The 25,949-nt window shown below is 36.2% G+C and overlaps 1 protein-coding gene and 1 long non-coding RNA gene across 12 annotated transcripts in view; one reads left to right on the top strand and one right to left on the bottom strand.

Annotated features, from left to right (window-relative positions):
• The window catches only part of LOC145690064 (uncharacterized), a 1,134,032-nt gene that overhangs the window by 592,795 nt on the left and 515,288 nt on the right, over positions 1–25,949 (top strand). The window lies entirely within an intron of this gene.
• LOC145690066 (uncharacterized) overlaps positions 1–25,949 on the bottom strand; it is a 905,981-nt gene that overhangs the window by 750,623 nt on the left and 129,409 nt on the right. For 9 of the 10 annotated variants that reach the window (XR_014132149.1, XR_014132163.1, XR_014132152.1 and 6 more), the window contains exon 2: positions 6,162–6,289. This is a non-coding gene — a long non-coding RNA (uncharacterized LOC145690066). Of the gene's footprint in view, positions 1–6,161; positions 6,290–7,844; positions 8,058–25,949 lie in introns of those variants that run through there. The other variant, XR_014132154.1, reaches the window with a different exon arrangement.

Here is a 25,949-nt window from a genome sequence, read left to right as displayed (position 1 = left end):
GAATTTTCTATTAACGATCAGTTACTTCGGCTCTCTACAATAATAACAAATCAATATAATGACTTTCCATCTTGCCTCGTCTTAATGGACCTTGAAAAGGCTTTCGATAAAGTATGGCACTATGGACTTATTCAAAAGTTACTGAAGCTAAACCTCCCGATCTGCTACTTACGTGTCATATATTCCTTTTTAGTAAGTCAAATCGGATATGTCTATATAGGTACTGCTATCTCACACCCTATTTTTCCGTATTGTGGCGTTCCACAGGGTTCTGCCCTCAGCCCGCTCTTATATATATACTATATGCCTCTGATATACCAAAACCTACGGAAAACGTATTCTTATTTCAATATGCCGATGACACTGCCTTTCTAGCTCTTGGCAAGACCATGCATCAGATCAGCACGGCATTACAATCCACTCTCAATGGATTTATGCAATGGTGCAAAACTTGGAAACTTACTGTCAATAGTGACAAAACTCAAGCGCTGGTCTTTTTACCCCCGAAACGCCGCTCCAAGGTTCATTGCAATCCGCGAAACCTTAAAATCACACTTAATGATCATTCTGTACAACCAACTACTACGGCCACATATCTCGGGGTTGTATTCGACTCCAAACTTAACGAAGGCTCATCTTGCGAAAATCTCTCAAAAGGCTAATAGCCGGCTCAATCTTCTTCGCCGTCTAACTGGCACTAATTGGGGCCTAAACGCTGCTTTGCTCCTAAATACATATAAATTGTTCCTTCGGCCTATCTTAACTTTTGGCCACATCGCTTGGTGAAACGCTCCCACGAAGTTCTATGACCGTTTGTCAATACTTGAGCGTCATGCCATTCGACTTGCACATCATATCAGGCTGCCTTATCCCAACTTTCTCACTTACGAGCACATTGACTTTCCTCAACTGACTCAACACCTCGCCGATATCCGCTTGAAATACGTATATACTCTCTCGACTACCAGTCTCACACCCATTTCTTCTCGATACCCTACAAGCAGATGCTGAAACTGACTTGCACACGCCATTAAATATACTTATTACGATGTATCTTAATACTGAGCACCCTACCACCGACGAGCGCGATATCTTCCATATTTATCATATAGCTGATCATCTCCCTCATTTGTTTCCATCTCTGCACCATGTATAATTTCAGCACTAACACTGGGCTTTCCCCATGTCGCCATCATTCTCGAGCCGCCCCGAGACAGAACTAATCTGCATTTGTCTTCTTAACAATGTGTTTGTGATTGTGGCGTGCACGCACTGCATTTCATCTTCACTGTCATCATATTTATTTCATAAAGCACCTCAATCTCTATATATACTTTCTTAAACATTAATAAAAAAAAATTAAAAAGTTTCTTAGTTGCACCACTTTTATGTGTGTTCTTTTCTGCACTCATATTTAAATTTTGCACTAATCTTATGTTTAGTTTTTTTTTTAATCTTTGTTTTTGAAAATAGCACATAGACCATCATGAAATTCTTTAAACAATAGTGTACTAAAATCTGTGCCAAAGAGAGGGCGTAACACTCTAATGGCCAGGGTTAGAAATAGTCTTTCAATTAAATGATGAATAAAGAACTCCCTAATCCCTGACCCTTTACTATATATAAAAAAAGTTTCCTGATTGTAAATCAATTAAATTTTTCTTATGAAGGCAGGAAAGCTACATTTACATGTGTCAAGTAGTTAAGATTCTGTTGATTTCATTGGATTTTCAGATATGGACCTACCACTTCACGTGGGATCCGAAAACGCACGGGTTTCAAACGGAAATCAAACCTGGGTCTCCCACGTCAAATTCGCGTCCGCTAAGCTCTTAGACACGAGGAATTTCTTTATCATATTCAGAAGTAAGTAATAAAATGTTTCAATGGAATTATGAACTTGTTTCCTTACCTTATCACTCTGAGGGAGGTTATAGCTTGGTACAAAAACTATAGTGAATAAAACAAACCAACTTGTGCTAGGTTGCCAGTAATAAGGACGAATTCTACCTAGGGTGGGTGGAAGAGCAGCAAGGGACCAGAGCGGTAACGCGAGAGTGAGTCCCTAGGGGCCAGGCGCGTCAGCAACTATAGGTACAGACATTAACGAAAACGCTTCATATAGCATAAAAACATGTGCCTTGCTTGTGGTACACTTTACGGCACTTCCATGATCATTTTGTAACTGTCTTCACATAGCACTTCACTTCATCATGTCTTCCTTTGAAGTACTTCGTGGTAAGGAGCACACTTTGCATTTCGTATTTTTCTACCTTATACACATGGGAGGTAAGATCTCGATATATTTTATTTATGCAAATCCTATTCTGAAATCAATTGATATACGAGGGCGGTTACAAGATCAATATTTCTGGAGTTTCGTCTCTTAGAGAGGAATGAGGAGTGTGTGGTAATTCTAATACATGGAGTTGGCAACTGTGAAATTTCAGCCACCTACGGCGCTAGGTAAACAAAAATGGCGACTCGTTTGGAAAACTGGTCTCGCGAAGAAGTTTGCTCAGATTTTTTATTTCTGTGGGGAAAACATGTAACCGCGATCGAAATTCACTGGCGGCTGGTAGAGCTTTACGAATAGACTGTAATGTCTTGTCAGTATGTCGCAGAATGGTGTCGAAAGTTTGCGGCCTGGTAGAGAAAATGTCACCGACGAGGAGAGCAATGGCGGACCCACCACGGGATCAACAGATTTGAACACAGCTCGCGTGGAGGAGCCGATTCAGGACAACAGGAGGATCGCATTACGGCATCTGATGGCAAAATTGAAAATGCCGTTGAAGGAGCCGATTCAGAACGACAGGAGGATCCCATTACGGCATCTGATGGCAGAATTGAAAATGTCGTTCGGAACCACGTAGGAGCCGTCGCTTCACTTCAGACGAGGAGGTGAAACACTTCGTGATTTTATTTCTACACTTGTCTCGTGCGCAATACTGCTCATATACTTAAAATTACCAGTTATTATTTTTCTTACTATTTACAATAGTTATTCTTTAAAAATAATAATTACTATATCAAAATTAACACAGACATTCTCAGAGAAAACATTTTTATTTTTAACTAAAGAAGCCAACTTAATAATAGTATAATTAGCAAACATAACGTTTTTCCAAACAAAAATTTTAATTTGGAAAATGAAAAAAAAAAACGAACACAAATTCTCATCCATTTTAATGGCAATTAAAATATTCTGATTAAAGTGTTAATGTTTGGTCCCTATTCTCTTCTTTTTCATTTTTCCTTCCTTTAAAGTTGGAGGAAAGAATTGAATTCTACTAAGTAAAATTAAAACAAACTTTTCTTTCGTAGATAACGATGTTTTAATGAAGTTTATTAATATTTAATAAGGTAATAAATTACTTTAGTTGCAAACTACTCTGAAACCATTTATTTGTTTTATTATTTTGGCAATATAGAGGCTGAGATGTTTGAATATAGAAAACCGAAAAAAGATAGATAAACTCACGATTTCAGTGCTCAATGTTCTGAAGTAGACCATACATCATTATCCTCAGAGATATAAATTTTAGGCATATAAAATTGAAAATTTTGAAAGGAATATTATTGTGAATTTTTTTTAAAGGCCTAATACACAGGTTAATATCAGAAGTTGGACTTCATTGTCTCCTAGTAATTAGAAGAAAGTGTAAAACAAAGTAGACAATGTTTTTGTGTTGAAACAAACGTAACTTGACCACTTTACTGTAGTAATTATTATCACGTTTTCAAATTATACACTTATTACTCTCCTTCAAATGACAAAATTGATCTTCACTGTAGCTAAGCGGTTAGCTTACACGCCTTTGGCGTGGGAGACCCGAGTTCGATTCCCGGTGGGAGCTCTTGGAGCTCTTGTGGTTCGGATTTCATGTTAAGCTGCAGGTCCACGTCTCATATAGCCTCGCTGCTGAAAGGAACACTAAACCAAAAATCAAATCTATCAAATTAAATGACAAAAGTGTCATAAACCTTACCAGGAACTAGACCGCTAGACGATAGGTAAAACAAAGTGATCAATGCTTTTATGTTCATACAAACCTAACTTGAACACTTTTTCACATAGTATTTATTGTCAACAACTCAAATCACACAGTCAAAGACACTCATAAATGTGTTTCAAATATCAGCAAATGTGATACCACTTTCCAGGTAGTAGACTGCCAAGCTATAAAACAAAGCTGATAGTGTCTTTGTGTTGATTCAAATGTAATTTGTTCACCTTTAATTGAAGTAATAGTTGTCAAGTGGTCAAATTATACAGTCACGGATCTTTTAATTGCAAATGTCAAAAGTGTCATAAAACTTACTAAGCTTTACATTGGGCAAAACAAACTGGATAGTATATTTTTGTGTTGATTCAAACTAACTTGACCATCTTTGAATCTAGCAATAAGTGCAGGATTAGAAGATCAAAGTAGCATGTAACAAATAGTACTTTATTTGAAATTTGACATCAAGTGTTTTAATGATGGCATTTATTAGTGGATCATATATTATAAGTTATATGATTATACGAGTATATATATTATAAGTGATATGTAAGTCATATATTACAGTAGTTACAAAACGAAGTGGACAGTATCTTTGTGTTGATTCAAACGTAACTTAACCACCTTTTAATCTAGTAATGATAGTCAATATTTTAAATTGCACACAGTCACTACTCTCAAGTGTCAAAAATGAAATTAAATGAAATCCCTAAGTTTTACGTCTCACAGTCATGCCAGTTAGGTTAGAGGAGACGGTGATGATGAGAAATGAAGGAAATGGTGGAATGAAAAAGTGAGAGGAAACTGGAGAACTCCGAGAAAACCACACACACACAGTGTTTATCCACCACAAAATTCATTTGGCGCGAGCTGGGATCGAGCAAGGGCCCACATGCACCAGACGTGAACGCTCTACCACAGAGCCATCGGGGCCTCAAGTGTCAAAAATATGACAGAACTATCTAGACAGTAACCGTTACATTAGTCATAAAACAACAGGACAATATGTTTGTGCTGATTCAAACGTAACTCAATCACCTTTAAATCTTGATCAAATTACATACTTACATAATTACATAGATACAAATTTCTTTTAAATGTCAAAAATGTCTTAGTATTTTCAAGGTACTAGGCCGCTGTACTAGGTAAAAACAAAGTGAACAATGTCTTTTTGTGTTGATTCAAAAGTAACTTAACCATTTTTGAATCTAGTAATAATTGTCAAGGTTTCAAATTACATATTCAAGGACACTTACTACATTCTTTCAAATATAAAAAAAAAATGTCATAGAACTTAATAGGCACTAGATCGTTACATTAATTAAAAATCATAGTGGGCAGTCTATTTGTGTTGATTTAAACGTAACTTGACCACCATTGAACGTAGTACTATTTGATAAGTAGTCAAGTTATACATTAAACAGAATTAGGAGAAAACATAATTGAATATTGAGGGAAATGTATTGAGAACGTTAGGTATCTATGGATTTTTTCTTAAATTTTATATCGACCCTGTACATATATATCACTAAATGTGAAAAGGAAAAGAAAAATGTTATCTGACGGAAACAGAAATATGTATTTACTTAGGTATCGTACAGTAGATGTTTCAGTTTTCCAGTTACACCTCAGTATGTTTGAATGCATGTCTACGCTAAACACATCTGCAAACAAGAAATGAATTCACATTGAAAGAATGATAGGAAAAGAAATAATGAATAAATATTATTACAGAAAAACTGAAACATATTTGGCATATAGGACAGAGGGTAACGTGTACTCAGGTATATATAGATATAGATATATATCTATATCTATATATAGATATAGATATATATATGAATGAATCTATGTATCTACGTAAGACATATTTTAAATACCTCAAATAAAAAGAATAAGAAGAATCAAATAGTGAACAGATGGTAATATATATTTTTGTATAAAAATTAAATTTGTATAAATATATATACTTTAAAAAATATCAAAAGTACCAGAAATGTTGAGCACACGAGAGAAGAAACGATGGGCAGAAAATTACTTTGTTACCCTGAAAAGGAGATTTTGTTATATCAATGAATTTATGGTCCAAAAGTACCAACAATGCCGAAAAATAGTTCTTTTTGGGATAGAAATAATAGCCTCTTTGTTTCCTACCTTCCATTCCCCTGGCTAGCATCGTCACTGACTGATCGAATCAGGAACCACAGCCGTCATTAATGAAATTAAACCCATTATGGTCATGGGTAACCCGTAATAAAGATTGTCCACCGTGCTGGCCCACACTGGAAATAAGGTAACCATAGTAAGAACGTTTGCAAAACAAGATTACGCAATTTTTGTTAGTGTTGGGCTCTGCTCCTCCTAAATTTAAATTGAAATACTGTTTAGTTGTAGACTTATGCCCGTCTTCGGTTTCGACTGTCTAGTCGCAAATTGATTTCGTCATAAGTCTGCCAGATGGTAGTCTGCTTTTACTGTACGGTATATATATTTAAGGAAAAAAAGACACATTTTGGTCAATTGTCAGCCAATGATATAGGTCGCAGTTACAGTGGATCAGAATTCGTACATTTGCTCGTATGCAGTCACAAATTAAATAATAGACACAATTAGATTACTTCTTTATGTATGAATATCAACTAATTTGTTTAACACGAATTAAAGAGAGTTAGTATGACCAAATTCTGATCCAGTGTAACTACTTTCACACACTGAAAAAAAAAAGCTTTAGTCCTGACTGGCGGAAGAGAGCAGTCATATCTAAATATTGCAGGATTTCTGCTGAAACTGCGATGAATTATTCGTTGTTCTTATCCAATCCAAGTTAGGGCGCGAATCTCATACCATTCAGCCGTAGCAGGAGTAAAAATGAAAGGAAATAAGGGGTGCGACGATCCCTCACTTTCAGAAAATATTTATGGCGTCCCTCCACTTCCTAAAAAAATACAATGGGCGAAGATAGGCATGGGGGACGGCGGACGTCGTGAATTTCTCTGCCTTTTCAGATCCACTTTTAGCCCTGAGCCATAGTGTATAGGAGCTAATACCAGAAAGTTATTGGAGCAGAGGTGGGCGTATGGAAAGGATATTTGGACGATAAGAACGCATTTGTAGCACTGTCGCATACAAAAAAGTGAAACCTTTTAGTATCACATTACCAGATACATTTACGTCATTACAGCCACTAAATATACTTAAGAGAGGAAAGAAATGCTACGCATTATCCATCACAACATATCTGTAACATCAAAATAACAAATAACATTTACACATTTGCTTCAAGGAACATGCCTGTTTTGAAAACATTTCGTAGAAGAAGAGGTAGTATTTTTATTCTTGACACCAAAGTGAATGATGGCGTATTAGGATGCATTTCTTAATAATATGAAATATTTACAATCGTAGATACCAATTTCTATTCTACTGTATGTTAGTATTTTGAGTTGGCTGTTTATCATGGTTAGCACTCTTGGAATAGTTTCGATATTTCGACATCTTCTATTTTCGATATTTTTTTGGGATATTTCGATATGTTTCGATATCTTTTAATACAGACCTTTAGATCAAATTTCCATATTTGGTTGACAGAAATTTTCGACATTTGGAAAGAATTAGCTTGGTCGAGTGGGAAATAAATAAGAGGGTGTTAGAAATGGTGGGGGAAAAAAGAACACTTCTAGATATTATTAAGAAGAGAAAGAGAAACTGGTTGGGACATTGGCTAAGAAGGAACTGTATCATGAGGGACATGCTAGAGGGTATGGTAGCAGAAAAGAGAGAGAGAGAGCACGAAGGAGACTACAATTAATGGACTATATCAAAGCAGAGAAATCGTACCTGAAGAAGAAGAATTTAGCGGAAAACCATAGAACATGGAAGCTTCTCAGCTGCAGCAAGTGATCTGCTAATAATGGCAGAATCTTATGATGATGATGATGGTGAAATGCGGATATCGGACAGCGTCCATCTAACATATGGGTAGCTTTATTGCAGTACAAGACAAGTCCTTCGGATCGTAAACTTCTCTTAGAGGAGAGAAAGGAAAGTCTGCTACCCCAGGGACTAAGAAGGAAAACAAGTCTATATTTACTCTTTAGTTCAAAAGATTTCCAAATTTTGCAATAAGCTTATTCTTCCCATAATTTTAAAGTGTATAAACCGCTTGTATGAATGACTATCCTCTGAGTTACAACATATTGTGAAAGACAAAATGTATGTTATTAAAATGGTTATCATTATTGGACTGCACTATTTGTGGCAATATGCGCGTATCCAATTATTAACAAATATATCATGAATATATCTATAATAATATAAGGAACAGAAATCCAATGTTCAGTAATTATGTATTATCTGCTGCTTTACGTAAAAAGAAGCAAATCTAACAAATAATAATAAGAAAAAAAGAAGAAAATAACTGTTTTCTGCTTCAAAATATCATTTATTATACATTAATACTCAGAGAGTTTGTTTTTATTTTCAAGTGGAAAATCAATGGGAATTGCCGAGAATTGGGAGATTCGTGAATTTGATATTGAAATCATTCAAAATCTAGGAATTTCTCTTTTGTGCGTAGCAGAAATATATTCCAGGGAGGAAAACACGTACCACAATCCCAAGTACCGATCTTCGTTGCTATGCGTGTATTTTAGAGGGCGCTATGCGAATACTACTCTGTGAAGGCAAGATGCTTGCTCTTTGTGAATGAAATTTTCACCAAAAACAATATATCCGTACTTCCCCAACCTCTGTATTTAGCAAATCTTGCGCCAGATGACTATAACCTGTTTCAAGGCTTGAAAAAACTTCGTTCATCGGCACAGATTTACCTTTGGCGCAAAATGCACAAGACATGGAACTTTTATAAAGAGGTAACCTTAAAAAAGCCTGCAAAGACAGTTCTGCCCCGCGTAGCATAGCCGCTAATACTCTCGTCTTTGATGCAAGCGGTCTCAAGTTTGATTCCCAGTGGGGACACTTGGTCGACAAAGTGTAAATTTTCTTTCAGACCAGCCATCCTGAGTGAGGATTTCCTGGATTTTCCTCATTTACACGAGACAATTGCAGGGCTGGTACTTAACATACAGGTCCCAGGCCGCTTCCTTACTTCCCTTATCGCGGGTAGTGTGATCGCCAAGGGACGTCATCTTTCATACGCGACGGGATAACATGCCCATATATGCCAAAAGCCCAGAAATCTAATTCCTAATACTAAGTAAGACAGTTGTGATAACATACAGAGAAAGCATTAACAATCGACGATGCAACGCACCCGAGGCCCCGGATGAAGGTGTTTTACATCCTCTGTTTGAAGTTCGTATTGCATAATATTGTTGTAAAACAAACACTAAACTTTAGGCATTAATCATCATTTTGGGCTGTATTAGGTATGCTGTGGACTCTTGCTGGAGTTCTAATGAAAAGTTTGATGAAGGTATAGCTACTTTAGCTTCAACTTCGTCTAAGTAGGTTACATGATTATCATATATCAATTTTGAAACAAGAAACATCTAAGTAGATAACATGATTATCATACAATATCAATTTTTAAACTAAAAACATCTAAGTAAATAACATGACTATCATACAATATCATTTATCAAATTAAAAACATCTAAATAGATAACATGATTATCATACAATATCAATGTATAAACTAAAAACATCTAAGTAAATAACATGGTTATCACACAATATCAATTTTTAAACTAAAAACGTCTAAGTAGATACCATGATTATCATACAATATCAATTTCTAAACTAAAAACATGTAAGTAGATAACATGATTATCTACAATATCAATTTCTAAACTAAAAACATCTAAGTAGAAAACATGATTATCATACAATATCAATTTCTAAACTAAAAACATCTAAGTAGATAACATGATTATCATACAATGTCAATTTTTAAACTAAAAACATCTAAGTAGATAACATTATTATCATACAATATAATTTTTTATACAAAAAGTTTCCTGTAAATGAATTACAATTTTGATTTTCTCGAGGACTACGCATCAGAATTTAAACTCACCCAAATCATTTTGTTTAACTCGAGAAGATCTATGGATTTGTATGTGTCTAACCTCTCGATAAATCAATTTACTTTAAGTTCTACTCTTATTGTTGAATTTATGAACATAGTATGTATTGTTTATAAGAGCCCAAAAGATACAAATATGATTATTTAGAATTTAATGTCTTTTTTCAGTGCCTTGGCTATATGAAAAGTGGATCTACAGCAACATGAATTCCGATTTAGAACTGCAACCGCGTCTCCGTTGTAAAAGGCGTGTATGCTAACCATACATCCAAGAAAAGATGTAACTTCTGAAATAAAAATTATTTTTTCTCTCTATTTCTTTGTGGAAAATACATTTCAGAGAAAACAATTGTGCACTGGTATTTTAAATTGAAATTTAGTGTCTCTTTGAGAATCAAGGCTATATGAGACGTGAATCTACATTTTTATGGTAGAATCGACATTAATCATGTATAACCACCATAATACGTTCAAATGTTCGAAGGTTCCTTCACCGAGATTCGAACTCGGAACTAAATATATCCAAGGCGCGCTTGCCACTAGATCAGACGACAGGCCCCTTTCGTACGAGTTTCGTCTTTTGCCCAAAAATCCCCTACTATCTTTTTCAACTCCCAAATGTATGACGTAGAAGCTGGTGGCTTTTACGATCAGAGGTCTGAGAAAGAGAACAGGTTGAGTAAAAAAGGGAGAGGGGTGAAGTAGATGTAAGAGAATAAAATAAAATTGGCAGTGTTGAATTCATTATGAATTCATGAGTAGTGTATCTGCATAACCATTGGCAACGCCTTGTTTGCTTGTCATTTATCAACGTTAAGTTTTCTGTCTTCTCCTTGCCCTCTCTGTATAACTCACTAAGAATTCGAGCAGCAGACTGTGACGTCCCAAAGCACCCAGTAGAATAGACTGATCTACATAACATAAAAGATAGATATGAACTATTACTTTTTAAATTTAACTGTTTCATATCAAGAAAATAGTTAAATTTTGTCTTTTCTTTTTCTTTCTCTCTCACACTTTCCTTTCTTTTCTAAGAAATTTTCCACGTTATATTGTTGCTAATTCATCTACTATTGCTTTTTCTTCTATATTGCTTGTGCTTCCTGATTTATCTTGTCTCTCTTTTTTCATGTGTGAGAAAAGAAGTACGAGAAAATAAAAGTAACACCAAAAACAAAAAAGAAGGGAAAGCGACATTTCTATTTGGAGTTTGTGACCAAGAGATGAAGCGCTGTTTTCTTTTCTTCACAAGAGTTTAAGGGTTTCATTTCAGATTGTGTATTGCACTCTGGGGAATTATTTCTTTCGTTTACTAGAAGTTTTGAAAATTTCTCTCTTTTTGTTTTGTTCCTAGAAGTAAGTTTTGTTATACCTTGAAACGTAAATGTTGTTCAAATTGTTTGAAAGACTAGAAAATAATTATAATTGCGAAGATGAACCTCTTTGGAGCCATAATTCAAAAATATTACAAGCAAAATCATTACCATAAAGTGGTGGTACTCTATTCTTTTTTTTCTTCATTAAAGTGTCTTTTAAGCACTAAGGCTGTGCTCAGAGGAGTCAATTAAGGGCAGGAGGGGAAAATTGCTCCCCCCAAGAGTTTGAGGAATGTAAATACTTTAATCGATTGACTATGGTTCTACTGTATATACTAGTACAAAACGTGTAAGTTTTATGTCGGTGATTCTCTTTCTCCCCCTCAAGCAAATTCTGAAATGACGCCCCTGGCTGTGCTATCTCTTATCATTTTTGCCCTTGTGTTGAAACAGGACTTGGTAGAATTCTACCACTTCCCTGTTAAACAGACAGTGACGGAAGGAAATGGAGGATATTCTTGAGGAAATAAATCCATACTAAAAATCCACTTCTTGTTATGTCTCACCGCTTTTCTTTTGATACTTGTCAACAGTTTGAGAGACGGATCATCATGTTCTGGGTATCATTCTTCTTTTCGCGCCAAAGTGTTGTGATATCGTGGTTTTCGTCGTGGTTACAATTGACTGTGAGGTGTATGCCACACACCCTTTATCTTACTCTCTCTCTCTCTCTCTCTACCTAATCTATTTTCTTCTCTCTTTCTTTCGTTTTTGTCCCAGCCGCACCTCGACAAACCACGAATTCACCCATACCTATACCCTCGCCAAACCCGAGGCTGGACACGGTGGTCGAGGATATAAGTACCGTAAAATAAAAATAAAAGTGTGTACTTGTAACTAAACATAGACATGCACAACAAGTTAAAGATCAATCTTACGTGCAAATGATAAAACCTGATTTAAAGTGTACTACACATGTAATAACATTTAGCAACGTTATATATATATATATATATATATATATATATATATATATATAACATTTAAAGTAACAATAAAATGTCAAACAAACGATTCTCTACCTTATGACGTTCACGGCCGTTTTTAATTTTAATTTGAAAAGTTCATGTTGGCTTTGTAATAACAATAATTGATTCGAACCAAGTTCTAATCACATTGGTCTTCGACCGGTCAATTAATCCAATTAATCGCCGTCCTGGCGTCGAGTCCCGGCCAGATACCAAGGCTCAGGAAAGGTTCCACAAATGGTAATTCGGGCTGGTTCGTGCCAATCTGTTTACAATCACACCTTGACTATTCTAGAGTTCCAATCGTGGGAAGTCCAAATGCCACACAATCACTTAACGCAGAGAGGTATAGACGACTCGCCAAGCCTACGAAACAGGCGTCACTTAACGTACAGTATTGCTAATCATAGCACTGCTAACAAAAGACAAATGTGCTGTCTTTAATTTCGAGTTCCCTTTATATATAGGGACCGTGACTTGATTTTTTATTGTTAAGTTAATTTTGATGCTCGACCCGTCTGGGAAGCCTGCTTGATACACTTCCTTAAAAAAAAAAAAAAAAAAAAGCACTTTTCAAGAGCACGGATGTCAATAGTCTGGCGTTGAGCAACGCAGAGGTGCGAATTAACTTAACACGGCACACCCGACTTATGTTTAGGGGTGGCCTACAGAGCAACGATCAACACGGATCGTGCGTTGACGCGAGCAGACACACCACTGGAGACCCCCTTTGCTGACTATGGCTTTTTTTAGATACAGCCCAGCGTGGGTGGAAGGTGAGAGTCCCGAAAATCAAATATAGAGAGAATCATTGTCCAATCAACTCTTAACTGTAACAGTGCGTGGGCGGCAGGTGAGAGTCCCGAAAATCAGACACAAAGAAACAGTCACCACAAATGCGGTGATCACGTGGTTAAGGTCCGCATTTTTTAACCATATATACTCATAGGATTGGAGCTATGCACACTAACACATACACAAAAACATACCAAAACGATGAGAGATGTTGTGATCAATACGTTGGAATTGCAATCAGACTGCGTAACTGCAAGCTATTTAAGTCACTTAAGACTAAGTTTCAAGGAGAGGATTGAACTCCATAGTCACTTTTGCTTCATTCCCTCTGAGGCCCTTCGTGACAATTCTCTTCAGTGCATGAGGATCTGTGTCACTAAGGCATTTCTTTCGGACACTATTCCTTTCCCAAGTTGTTATTCTATAAGTAGACTCTAATAACCTCGGCACACCTAACATACTCGCCACCTTGGATACACTGAGTCAACTAACTGAGCAACAAACATTTAGTCTCTTTGAACCTCAGAAAGGTTTCCCATGTTGCATCAGAACCTTCTGCTTGGTTGAACACACTTCTCTGTTCTATCCAACAGATGCAGTAACACAACGCTAACAAAGGTCAGGTGCTGCACACACATACACACACACACACATACACTGTAGTGTTATGACGCAAAAATCTTACATGTTGTAAACGTCATATGTTTCCATTATTTTGATAACCATCTGTAAAACACCGTGCTCGTGGGTTTTCTCGGTGTTTTCTCGTTTCCTCCCACTTTCTTCATTCCACCATTTCATTCATTTCTCATAATCACCGTCTCCTTTAGGCTAACTGGCATAACCGTGGGACGTAAAACTCCAAGATTTCATTTCATTTCCATCTGTAAAAATAACATTAATTGAGAGAGAAGTTCAAAAAGTTTCCTTTCATAAAGTACAGTTATTTCTGTATTAGAGATGCCCATTTTTAGTTCATTTTATCACGTTACACATATCTAGTCTGTGGTCAAGCTCTTGGTAGTACGTTGTAGCATATCGTGGTTGACGGATGCAATGGCTTTCGCAGATTATGTTGATAGATTGACTAAGGGTGGATTCGAAAAACCTATCTTTGACATACTTCAGAGGAGAAAAAAAAATTCTTGGCGTAATATCAGAAGATGAAGGCCAAGAATGATGTTGACTATCTCCACGACCAACATATTTGTTATTCATGCATTAAATTTGGTAATCGCTTATTAAACTCCTTTTTAACTACTTTTGAAAATGGTAGGGAAAGGGAAGGTAAAACGTCTAATATACCATTCTCTGCTTGGACTCTATATGGTGGATTTCTGTGGACTTCGTTTAAAAGTTAGACTTACACCCTCCACAATTTCGGAGTTTATTGGTGGACGTTCGAAAAACATTCTCACTTACACAGGCATGTAGCCAAGGGGAGGGGCTCCGAGGGGTCCGGACCCCCACTTTCGAAACCAGAAAGGAAAAAAGGAAGAATGAAACAAAAAGAAACGAGAAAAAGAAGACTCAGTGTTAAAAATAAAAAGCTACAGCAAGCTTTGGGTTTCTCTTTCTTATGAGGAGATTTGTATTACTTGCAATACATGGTGGTGAATGAGCGGGATATCCTGGAAAAGTCAGGGAAATTTGAAATTTCTAGAAAAGTTACGGAATTCTCAGGGTTTCTGCAACTAGTCAGGGAAATTTCAAGCTTTCGAAAACCTAGTGTCCTTCGATAATAGTGTGGACATTTTTTATCAGAATTTTTCGTCGTCGCTTCTCAGTAGCATCAAACATCTTATTTCAGGAACAGTTTTCTACCTGTCATTTGGAATAGACAGTAGTAGACAGAATAATAAAAAACAAAAAGTTATGGGGAAGGGAAGTCCTGTTAACTTTGATTCAATAGAGAAAGGAACTCAGATATTGTAAAATATTTTACAAGACCGTATTGAATATGCACTTTTTATAACAGTGGGTATGTACTTTTTATAATAGTTGAGGTCATAATGAAAGGAAAATTGTTATATTTGAATAAAACAGAAGAAGGAACATAGATATTAGAAAATCGTTTTCAATACATTTTTATATTGTTTTACTCGGAATTTCCTCATAGTTTATTAAAATACTTACTAACATCTCCTCATTGTATTGTCCTAACAAACCGATATTTCATGTCACGAATCCCCCCCCCCCTTTACGAAATCCTGGCTACGTGCCTACTTACAGACGCAACCTATTACCTTAAAGTCACAGTTACACTTAGGAATATTCATATTGTGTTCTGGATGAATTTACTAGTGTGTTGGATGAATTTACTAGTGTGTTGGATGAATTTACACCAAACTTTGTTCGAAAGTTACCGTTTCACATTAATAACAAAGTTTTTGAGGTACAAACTGTGAAGATGAAAGCATCTCTTTGTTTCATTAGAAATCTTTTCTCTTACAACGCCCCAAGCGGGAAAGTGTGGAACTAAGTGGCAGTTTTATTAAATCACTGAAACTTTTTTGTTTAGTTTCTCTTTTGAATGGTATGTCTGTTGACTTGTATGTATCTGAGTGCAGTGTTAGTAGTTTGAGAGAAATTTCCCTAATCTGGGGCTAATTTCATAGATGAATTTAACGAAAAGGGAAAAAGGGAATTGTCGATAAGACGTCGAAAATCAGGGAAAATCTCTCGCGTTGACCAATTTGAACAATTTTCTTTGTTTTTCAGAAAGAAACCAATGCAATAACAAAAGTTTATTTGCGTGTGTTTAAAGTAGCATGATTTGATCTATTGTTTGCTTGGTGTATTTGTGTTCTTTTTTGTGTATGGTTTAAAGAAAGTGAACGAAAAAGTAAAGTAATTTAGAAGCAAAAAATAAACAAACAAAAAAAAACACTTCCGTTAATATAGCTAAATAATCTTATCACATAACCTATGTCATAGGAATTGAACACTCAACAAAATAGGGAAAATTTGCTAAGAAAAGGGAAAATTTTGTCAGTCGAGGGAAATTTTCTTAAGGGAACCTACGAACACTGTATAAGTGTTTTTTTTTTTTTTAAGTGAATTGTGAGAGTTTCTAATGGGGAAGTTATTTTGCAGTAACCATAAACACTCATGTCCAAAATTATTGTCTCATGTCTATACATATATTGTTGTAGGAATATAATTTGATAACGAATTCGCCCGGTATTTCTTATAATGTTAGTATGTGTATAATCGGTAAAAGCATGTATGTGGCAAATTTCGTATCAAAAGAGCAGTAAATAAAAACAATTTAACGAAAATAAAACTTTGTTGTTCATTTAGCAACATTTTGTTTTACTCATTCTAATTTTCGTATTTATAATTCTTTTCCTGTGAAATTTACCACAAATATACATTTCCCGATTATACACATCGTACCAGTATTAAAATCACCCTCCATAATCATTATCAAATTATATTCTTACAACAAGACAGTTATTGATATTTTACCCTGCACCACGGCTTCTAAATTTATAAAAGGCGTCGGCGCAATATGAGACATTCATTTTGGACATGAGTGTACATATAAACACTTTACTTTCCGATTAGTATGAATAGAAAATTAAAAAAGGATTAATTAAAATATTAAAAAATGATAGAGTAATTATCCATTTTCAAGTAAATAATACGACAATCGTGTATCATTCACAAAACACACACCGTAACGAAGTTCTACTGCATCGTGATTCGGTGAACCATATAATAATGTCCTTATAGCAAGTTTCCCATTTGTTGTCCAGCGTTTTCAAATTTAATGTCAATTACATAGTATTTGGTATTCGGCCATCCGTAAACAATGAGGGATTAAAACAACTACATTTAATATACGAGAATTTAATTATTTTCCCGCTGTATTCATCAGTGTTATAATTGCTTTATCTTGCTTTGTAACAATGTATTCCAATAATTTAATCTTGTACTTTTCACTGATCACATTGTTCATTATTCTATTATCCATGTGTTGTTAAGCTGTGAGTATAGTTATACTAGCACGGAAGAGCAAAATTTAATTACAAAACAAATGGAGATTTTTTTTAAAAAAAAATACTAATTTCCGTCTGCATAAAAGTACAGATTTCTGTTTACAGTAGTTTCCCTCGTAAATCCTTCACATTATACACCTGTCATATTTGCTCAGTAAAATGAGAATGAACTACTGACAAAGATCTTGCCATTCCATAGCTGTAAAATTACAACTACATGTAATAGCTGAATTCTGTCTATATTATATTCAACAATGATTAATCGTTATTTTTAATCATTCTTTCGATTTTCTCAAAAACCACACATAAGAATTTACGCTTGAGCGTGTAATTAATCTGAATTTTATCTTTGCAAGCAAACAAACAAGAATTCCTCGTATAAGAGTGTTATATGCTGTGCATGTGTTTATGTGCATCCAAGTACATGTGGTAAAATGAAAATAAAATCTTTCAGTTTTATGTCCCACGATTATGCCGCGTAGGCTAAAGGAGACAATGATAATAAGGAATTGATGAAATGGTGGAATGAACAAGGAGACAGGAAACGGGAGAAGCCCAAGAAAATCCACACACACGACATTTGTCCAAAAAAAAGTCCACTTAGCGCGAACTGGAATCGAACCAGGGATCCCACGCACCAGAGGTGAAAGCTCTACCACTGAGCCACTGCTGTCCCGTGTGGTGTGTGTGTGATATGTAATAGAGAAAAATATTCAACTTGCACATTATGGATACAGAAAATGTTGATAGATGCTATGAGCTAAGACGATATAAATTAGCATCAACAGGTGTGTAGATGGTATCCAACAGTGGATCTACACACGTGCTGCACACTTTCTGCTCTCCTTCAAGATTTATTCCTTGATATTCGCCTTGAGTGAGTAACCCCAATTGCGCGGGGAGTGGGATATTCCCACTGCGCGACCGGACCAAGGTGACCTACCAGTTTATTCTGCTTGTTGAATCGGTCCTCTAATGAGTCAGTCTCTTCCATACTGGCATGGTCCCCGAGCGTAATAGGACAAGCTCACCTTCCGCAAGCGAAAGCACTTGCTACCAAATTCCATTAAATGATCACAACGGGTGGCAGTGTTTTACCCAATCCGGGAGGCAGGCGAACTTGGGGAAGCTTAATCATTCCTGACCTTATCTACCTCTATCGTTCAATGGGTACCGCTTGCCACTAAGATATTCCGTGAACATATCGAGATACTCCATATTTCATCCCGGATTCAATCGTACGTGTCAGGTTACCACTTGGGTTTGAGATTTCCACCTTTCTCTGGGATCAGAAACCGATACCCAGATTCCAGTTATGAACATCTTTCCCCAGTCACCGTTTAGTTACTCTACAAGTAGTAAGTCAATTTCCTCCCTCCCCACCGGTAGGATCATCCAAGCAATACGGAACTTCCTCTCCTTTACGTATTGAGGTACTATGTACACGCCGAGACATTTGGTGTTTCCTCTCAAAGTTAATGGTATTTGTAAATCACAATTTGAGAGAAGAGCCGTAACCACTGCTCTCCGCAGGTAGAGCCGCCCGTGATGGACCCTGTTGAAGTATCAAGTACACTACCACACCTATTGACACTTGTTATTCGTCCATTAGGAAGTCCAGATCTCCTTGTTTCCCTAGTACTATTTCTGGTGTATTGGGAAGCCACCAAATCTCACTGTTGTAAGAGTGTATATACTCCTTGTCATTCCCTCTGTGTGTAGTTTTGGGGTTTGTAAGTTTAAGACTTCGTTAAACTAGGTCATTGATGCGCTAGTCATCTGGATCACTACGAAGTGAAGTTCGTTTAAAGTTTTCTGTACAGTTTTTACAGATTTTGATCACTTCTACCACAGACTTTGTCAATTCCGCTGACCGTCGATTCCTTGTGGGAATATACCTCACCTTTGCTGTAGCATATCACAGTATCGTTCTTTGTAAAAGTTCAGTACTGCTTCAGCGAGTTTTCTCATGTCACTGTATAGCGCTTTAGTAGGTATAACTTACTTAGTGTCATATATAGTACACTCAACACGCTCGCTTGCACGCTCAACAGAGTTTAGCTGTTGCACAAGTTCCTATTCCAGGTCAGTGTGTTCGAGTTTTCCTGAGACACGCCCACATTCACATTATGGTGCTCTTACCAAATCTAACCCATTCAGTTTGGTATTGTACGGACCACGTTCCTTTATATAATATTCAGATTTAAGTGATTTAGGAATAACCTTCCAGCTATGTCCGGTAGTATGTCATAAGTACATCTTCCCTTTTCTATGAAGTCCCATTCCTCCTGCCGACTATCTATGATTTTTACCTTTATTTCTGACACGGTGTGTCAGATCTATCCTAAGAGATCAATTGACTTGTTTGGATCTCTGGATTTCTTCTTAGATATACACGTACTCATCCCGTTGTGACACAGAGTGCCTAGCCGGGGTTGTCCTGTGCGTTCTGCCCAATTTTACTAGTGTTGAACGTTGAACCCTGTTGACCTTGACGTCATTATTAATGTATGTCATTGCTTGAGTCCGTATCTCCACGCACTTGTTTCGCATACGCGGACCAAGGTTAACAGGCTATCGTTATGTGGTCGTATTACGCTAGGACGGAGATGAAATGTTCCTCTTCCAAGAAAAATGAATCTGAGTGCAATGTTACTTGCTGTATTGCAGGCATATTAAGTATGGCTCTGGAAGCTGAATGACTCGTCGAGAATCATTGACAGTTTTCTTGACTGAAACAGTCAATTTATTCTTCCTTGTCCAGCCCTCGAGATTTGCCAAGATGGCACTTACTTTTTTGCTTCGAGTTCTCTGCAGGAGTCTTCTCCTGTGAGTATGAGCAAATAATCCGCGTAGGCCATAAGATCATTGGTCTCAAGTATGTTTAATAGTTATATTAGGAGCAGTTCTATCGCTATGTCCCAGCAGTTTAGTCTCCATACTGTGCTGATGTGTAAATTTTGAAATAATACACGCCGTGGTGCCGAGTAATAATTACCCACACAAAATAATTAAAGTTTTTTCTCCTTTTGAGTGAACAAAAAAATGCAATGCAAAAATATCTAGAGATATCACGCGGTAATTCCATAGTTAAGATCTGATTAAGGCAATCAAACAAAATCCCATTCTAAAATGTGAGATAGTAATTTAATAATCTTTTTGTGGTGGAAAAGTCCAAATAATACAAAATTCTTCCAACTTGATGAACTAATGAATATATGAACAGTGCAATAGAGTTTTTAGTATCCAGTTATTAAATACCATTCTACTGATGACACTGGGTATTCAATTAGAACAACTTTTCTCAATACCATCTGTAACTACTGATAGTTCTTTTCGTGATTCAAGTATAAATTGAATATAACAAATAATAACGTTGAGCTTACCAATATATCCTCGAATCCACAATAACTGATAGTACATTATATGGACTGATTTATACAATAACTTGGCTTGGAACATTCCACTAAACTTCCAACATGGGCATGCCACATATACTTCAAAGTTATCCAAATATTCTTAATTCGTTGATTTTACCTTGTTATAACTAGAAAATATCTTCGATCACCACTCAATAAGTCGTAGCACACTAAGGTATTTAATAAATATAGTCACCAAATGCCTTTAAACTTACAACAGAAATATTGACTATTTGAACACTGGCCACTTTAACTTAATACAGAAGATTAGAGCACCAATTTTGGCTTATTACAGGAACATGTGTCCTCTGCCTTATTCAGAATACGTATGGCTTCCCAACCATCTGTCTCCATGAACGTAAGTTCATAGTTACTTAAATCCCCGTTAAGAACTCAGGGCGCTAATAGTAAGTGTTATCCATTTTTGCGAAGAAAATCTAATTTTCTCTCAACACATTATAATACAGAACTCTGGAGGCAACCCTTTGTACAGTACAAGTTTTGGAGATACTGACATCTCCGCTCTAGAAACTTACCCTTCTGTTTCTACACTCGTCAAGGACTAAGTCGTGCAGATTATGAGGACACCACAACTCCTTGAGGCTCCCAAAAAGTTTAGGCCAAAAAAGATTATCGAATGCCTTCGATGTATCTACAAATATCCGATGGCATATAGTAAATATCTGCTACTCTAAACATGGACTGACATCGTTTCCAACTTTCTCTGTTCCTTGTTTAAAGGTCGTTGTCAAGTTCAGGTGCGAGATAGAATGAAGTCCAGAGTGTAGAAAAAGTTGTATATGTTGAGAAGCATATTAACAGAAAAGCAAGAAAAGTAGAAAGATTGATTAGTTTGGAGTTTACATTTTTTGCAGTATGAGACGCAATATGCGACGTGGACCTATAGCTTATTGTGGATCTCAACCACACATAAGGTTTCACGGGGAATCGGATCGTGGTTCCGCACAATGAAGGTGCGTAGCCGCAGCTTATTACATTGATTGGTTTTTAGATATCAACCAATTCCCGGTCTCTTTTGACTCAAATATTGCTAAATCTTGTCAGTTTCTGTTCTTCTTACTCTAACTTATTTTCTTCCGTGTTATTAGGAACTCCATTTCCTATTCTGAGTGTTTAGAGATCATTTTGTTGAATGGTAGTGAGGCGAAAGGTAAATGAAATTGAGGGGTAGTGGGTGGTCATGAGGTGAAGGACGAATGAGGTTTAAAGATAGTTGGTAGTCATGAAATTGAGGGGTTATGAAATTTACAGTAAAAGTGGAGCACTATTGAGATTACGGCATAATTAATCGTAGTTTGCAGTTAAGGAATCATAAAATGAACAGTAGAGTGATTCAGGAATTAAGTCTAGAGGCAATTAGTGTCGTTACATTTTACGGGACATGAGGTGATCAGTGGGATGAAGGAAAAATTACGTTCATGGATAGTTAGTAGTCCTAAAGTTGAGGGGTCATGAAATGAGCAGTCACGTGAAGACCGAATAAAGTTCAAGGGTGGTTAGTAATAAAGAAGTTTAGGAATCATGAGGTAAACAGTAGGAGTGGAGGGCGAAGTAGATTATGAAGTAGTTAAAAGTAGTCTAAAGTTGAAGAGTCACAAAATATACTGTAGGAAGTACGACGAATCGGGTTTAGAGGTAATTAGTATGCTTAAAGTTGAGAGATTATTAGGTAAACAGTAGTAGTGGAGGTCGAATTAGATTACGAGAACAGTGAGGAAAATGACGAACCAAGTTCAGAAGCAGTTAGTAGCCTTAAAAGTGTGGGAATCTTAAATTGAACATTGAAGTGAAGGACGAATGAGGCTCAAGAACAGTCATGAAGCTGAGAAGTCATAAGGTAAAAATTTGGACAAAGGACGAATCAGATTAAGAAATAGTTTTAAGCCTTAAAGTTGAAGAATCAAGAGGTGAAACGTTGGGAAAAGAACGAATGTAGTTAATAGTCATGAGGTGAAGATTGAATGACGTTGGCGCCCAGTTAAAGTCGTGAGATTAAATTTGGTGATTAGTAAAATACCATAAGATTGAATTTGAATAATGTACTCATTATGAGGTTATCAATAAGTCTTCTGTATTCTAGGATCGGAATATGATCTTTTCGCACTTTACCATTAAACAACAGTATTCTCATTTTTGTCAGTATAGTTGTACAGAAAATTATAACATTTGCGTCTATTAATAAGCTGCATTTTCAGTTCTTACTACATAAATAGAAATACAGAACAAATTGAATTCTGTCTTTACTTACTGCCTTAAAGACCATACGAAGAAGTTATTTCATTCATTCATTCTTTTTTTTTAACATTACTTTGCAACCTTCAGCTTCATCATTTGTTTTCCTTTCCATCCATGTTCATCACACACTTGACACACATCTTCTTTTATTTACGTTTTGTTATTTTCGTCTTTCATCTTGTGATTCGTAAATTCAGTGTAGCGTACGCGCCTTTCTCATTAGCATCAAGCTTTTAACTGCGTTCATATATACACTTATGTAGAACACATAAAACTCCTTCCCCCTTTCCCCTTTTTCCAAGTATATTACAGCAGCCGGCAGAGTTTCAGTGTCAGCTCCTCCATCCTCCTTCCCCTTCTCTTTCACAACACATACATGTATACTTCAAAGATGCAAGTAGACGCATTTGTATTCCAACAGTGTCGAAATGAAATTTCATTTCATCGTATCCTAACTCCGGAATTCCTGCACTCACAGTATACTTGTATCTTGTATGGGTTTCCGTATAGGCTTCCTCCAAGTGACAATGATATATGCATCACCAAGAAGCATCTAATAAGAATAGATATGTGGACTGAAGATGTAAGAAGATTCGATACTCCATGCAGAACATATCTACGGGTCCATAGACGTCTGTGGGTAGATATAGTATTAAGTACAATTTGATGTGCATACCACGTTCTAACATGAGAGTACTTCTCCTCTTATTTCTTGTTAATACACTTAAAGGAGAAAAGGCCTTTCACGGGATTGCATTTTTCTAGTGGCGGAATATACACATATATATAGAAGAGGTGCAAGAAAAAAAATAAAAGGTACGGGCCACCGTACCGCATTTTCTTGTTTCAATTTGTTAAATTAAATCAAGTTATTTCTGAAAAATTTACAATTATTTTTTTTTTCTAGTGGCCACACGATTATGCTCCGAGACTGAGGAAATTGCTGATGATAATAAAAAAATGGTAAAATAAAAAAAATGGGAATAAATGGGAGAACCCGAAAAAACATACACATAATGTTTGTCCATGACAAAATCCACTTGTCGCGATCTGAGATCAATCCAAAATTTCTATGTATCAGAGATAAGGCCATTTACAAGTACAGTCATTGATGGAATTATCTGTATCACTGTAAGGAGTATGCGTGTTACTATTAGGTCTTTGTGTATCACTCTTAGGAATATGTGTGTTAGTGTTAGAAGTGTGTGTGTCACTGTTAGAAGTATGTGTCTCACTATTAGAAGTATCTGTGCCATTGTTAGGAGTATGTGTGTCACTGTTAAGGGTATGTTGTTACTGTTAGGAGTATGTGTGTCACTGTTAGAAGTATTGCGTCCTGTTAGAATTGTGTGTGGCACTGTTAGGAGTATGTGTGTCACTGTTACAAGTATGTTTCACTATTATAAGTATGTGTGTCACTGTTGCAAGTATGTGTGTCACTGTTACAAGTATGTGTGTTATAGTTAGAAGTAGGCCTATGTGTCTTACTATTAGAAGTATGTGTGTTACTATTAGTACTATTTGTGTCACTGTTAGAAGTATATATGTCACTGTTGGGAGTATTTGTGTCACTGTTAGGAGTATTGTGTCACTGTTACAAGTATATATATGTCACTGTTGGGAGTGTGTGTGTCACTGTTAGAATTATATTTGTTATGGTTAGAAATATGCGTCTCACTATTAGAAGTATGTGTGTCACTGTTAGGAGTATGTGTGTCATTGTTAGAAGTATATGTGTCACTGTTGGGAGTATTTGTGTCACTGTTAGGAGTATTGTGTTACTGTTAGAAGTATCTGTGTCATTGTTAGAAATATATGTCACTATTAGAAGTGTGTCAATGTTACTTAGGAGTATGTTTGTCACTCTTAGAAATAGGTATGTCACTGTTAGAAATATGTTTGTCACTCTTATGAGTATGTGTCACTGTTAAAAGTAGACTATTGTGTCACTGCTAGGAATATGCGTGTCACTATTAGAAGCATATGTGTGTTTCACCGTTAGAACAGAAATAACAACAGATACAATCTGCTACTTAACAACCTAACGTTTTACATATACAGTATATAGCTACTTTGTACAAGGGTCGTTTCCTCAACCTTCGTTAAGCCACCAGAAGCACCACGTGAGATGAAGGACAAACAAAAATTAGTCAAATCTGTTCATTGATCGCATATCCCCTATACCAAAAGACTGGTGGTGTTCATTCATTGTGGAGTCGTAAACGTGAAGTCGTATCGACTACAATCGAAGCGCCCGCCAAGTCTGAACTAAGTAAAATGATTCGATTTCTTCAGGCGGCTGCTAATTTCCTTGAAATTCCCAGATCAAGCAGTTCAGAAACTATATTTTAGCCCTTTTTCCAACCTCATAATTCATGCGCACATCAAGGTCATCTTTGGCCACATATATTCAAACTCGGCTTCCCTCGTTGTGTTTGTCGGTAAGTCTTTGTTTAAACTCTCGTAGCAGTTGTGAGAAGAGCAATCACTCACCAAGTGCCTGTCATACTCCTTAATAATTCGGTGATTATTAGTGGTTAAATTGTACCCTTCCGCCTCCAGAAATTGAACTACGTCATGCAGTTCACACTTAGCGGGCGCTTTAATTGCAATCCATATGGTTTCACGTTCACTACTCCACAATGATTAACCAGAAAAGTTTGTGTTTTTGTATGAAGTCTGTGTGATCTCCAATAAACAGATTTGACTAATTTGCGTTTCTCTATATCTAGTGTTTTTTTATCTGATGGCTTAAGGGAAATTAAAGAAAAAAACGGTCATCATCAATAATCCGTTCCAACGTAAAAATTTGTTAATTGTTATTAGCAATAAACGACATACTATATAACACTATAAAAGTTCATTATCTTTAATTATTGAGCTCGAGTTAATCATTGATGTTACCGTTAACTCATTTTGAGTTTTATATGCTCAAGATTTACAAGTGTAACCACAAGAGGAATAACAAATGGTGAGCCTAACTCACAAACAATTTCTTCTCCACCCCTAAATGAGGTTAATCTATTATACGGTTATTAAAATTTGTTTAATGTTTACAGGAAACTAAGAATGTTTATA

The sequence above is a fragment of the Thermobia domestica genome, chromosome 7 (genome assembly GCF_964235325.1).
Source record: "Thermobia domestica chromosome 7, izTheDome1.hap1.1, whole genome shotgun sequence".
In the NCBI taxonomy this organism is placed as follows: domain Eukaryota; kingdom Metazoa; phylum Arthropoda; class Insecta; order Zygentoma; family Lepismatidae; genus Thermobia; species Thermobia domestica.
The sequence above is the reverse complement of the archived record's forward strand: the minus strand, read 5'-3'. Positions and strand labels throughout refer to the sequence as shown.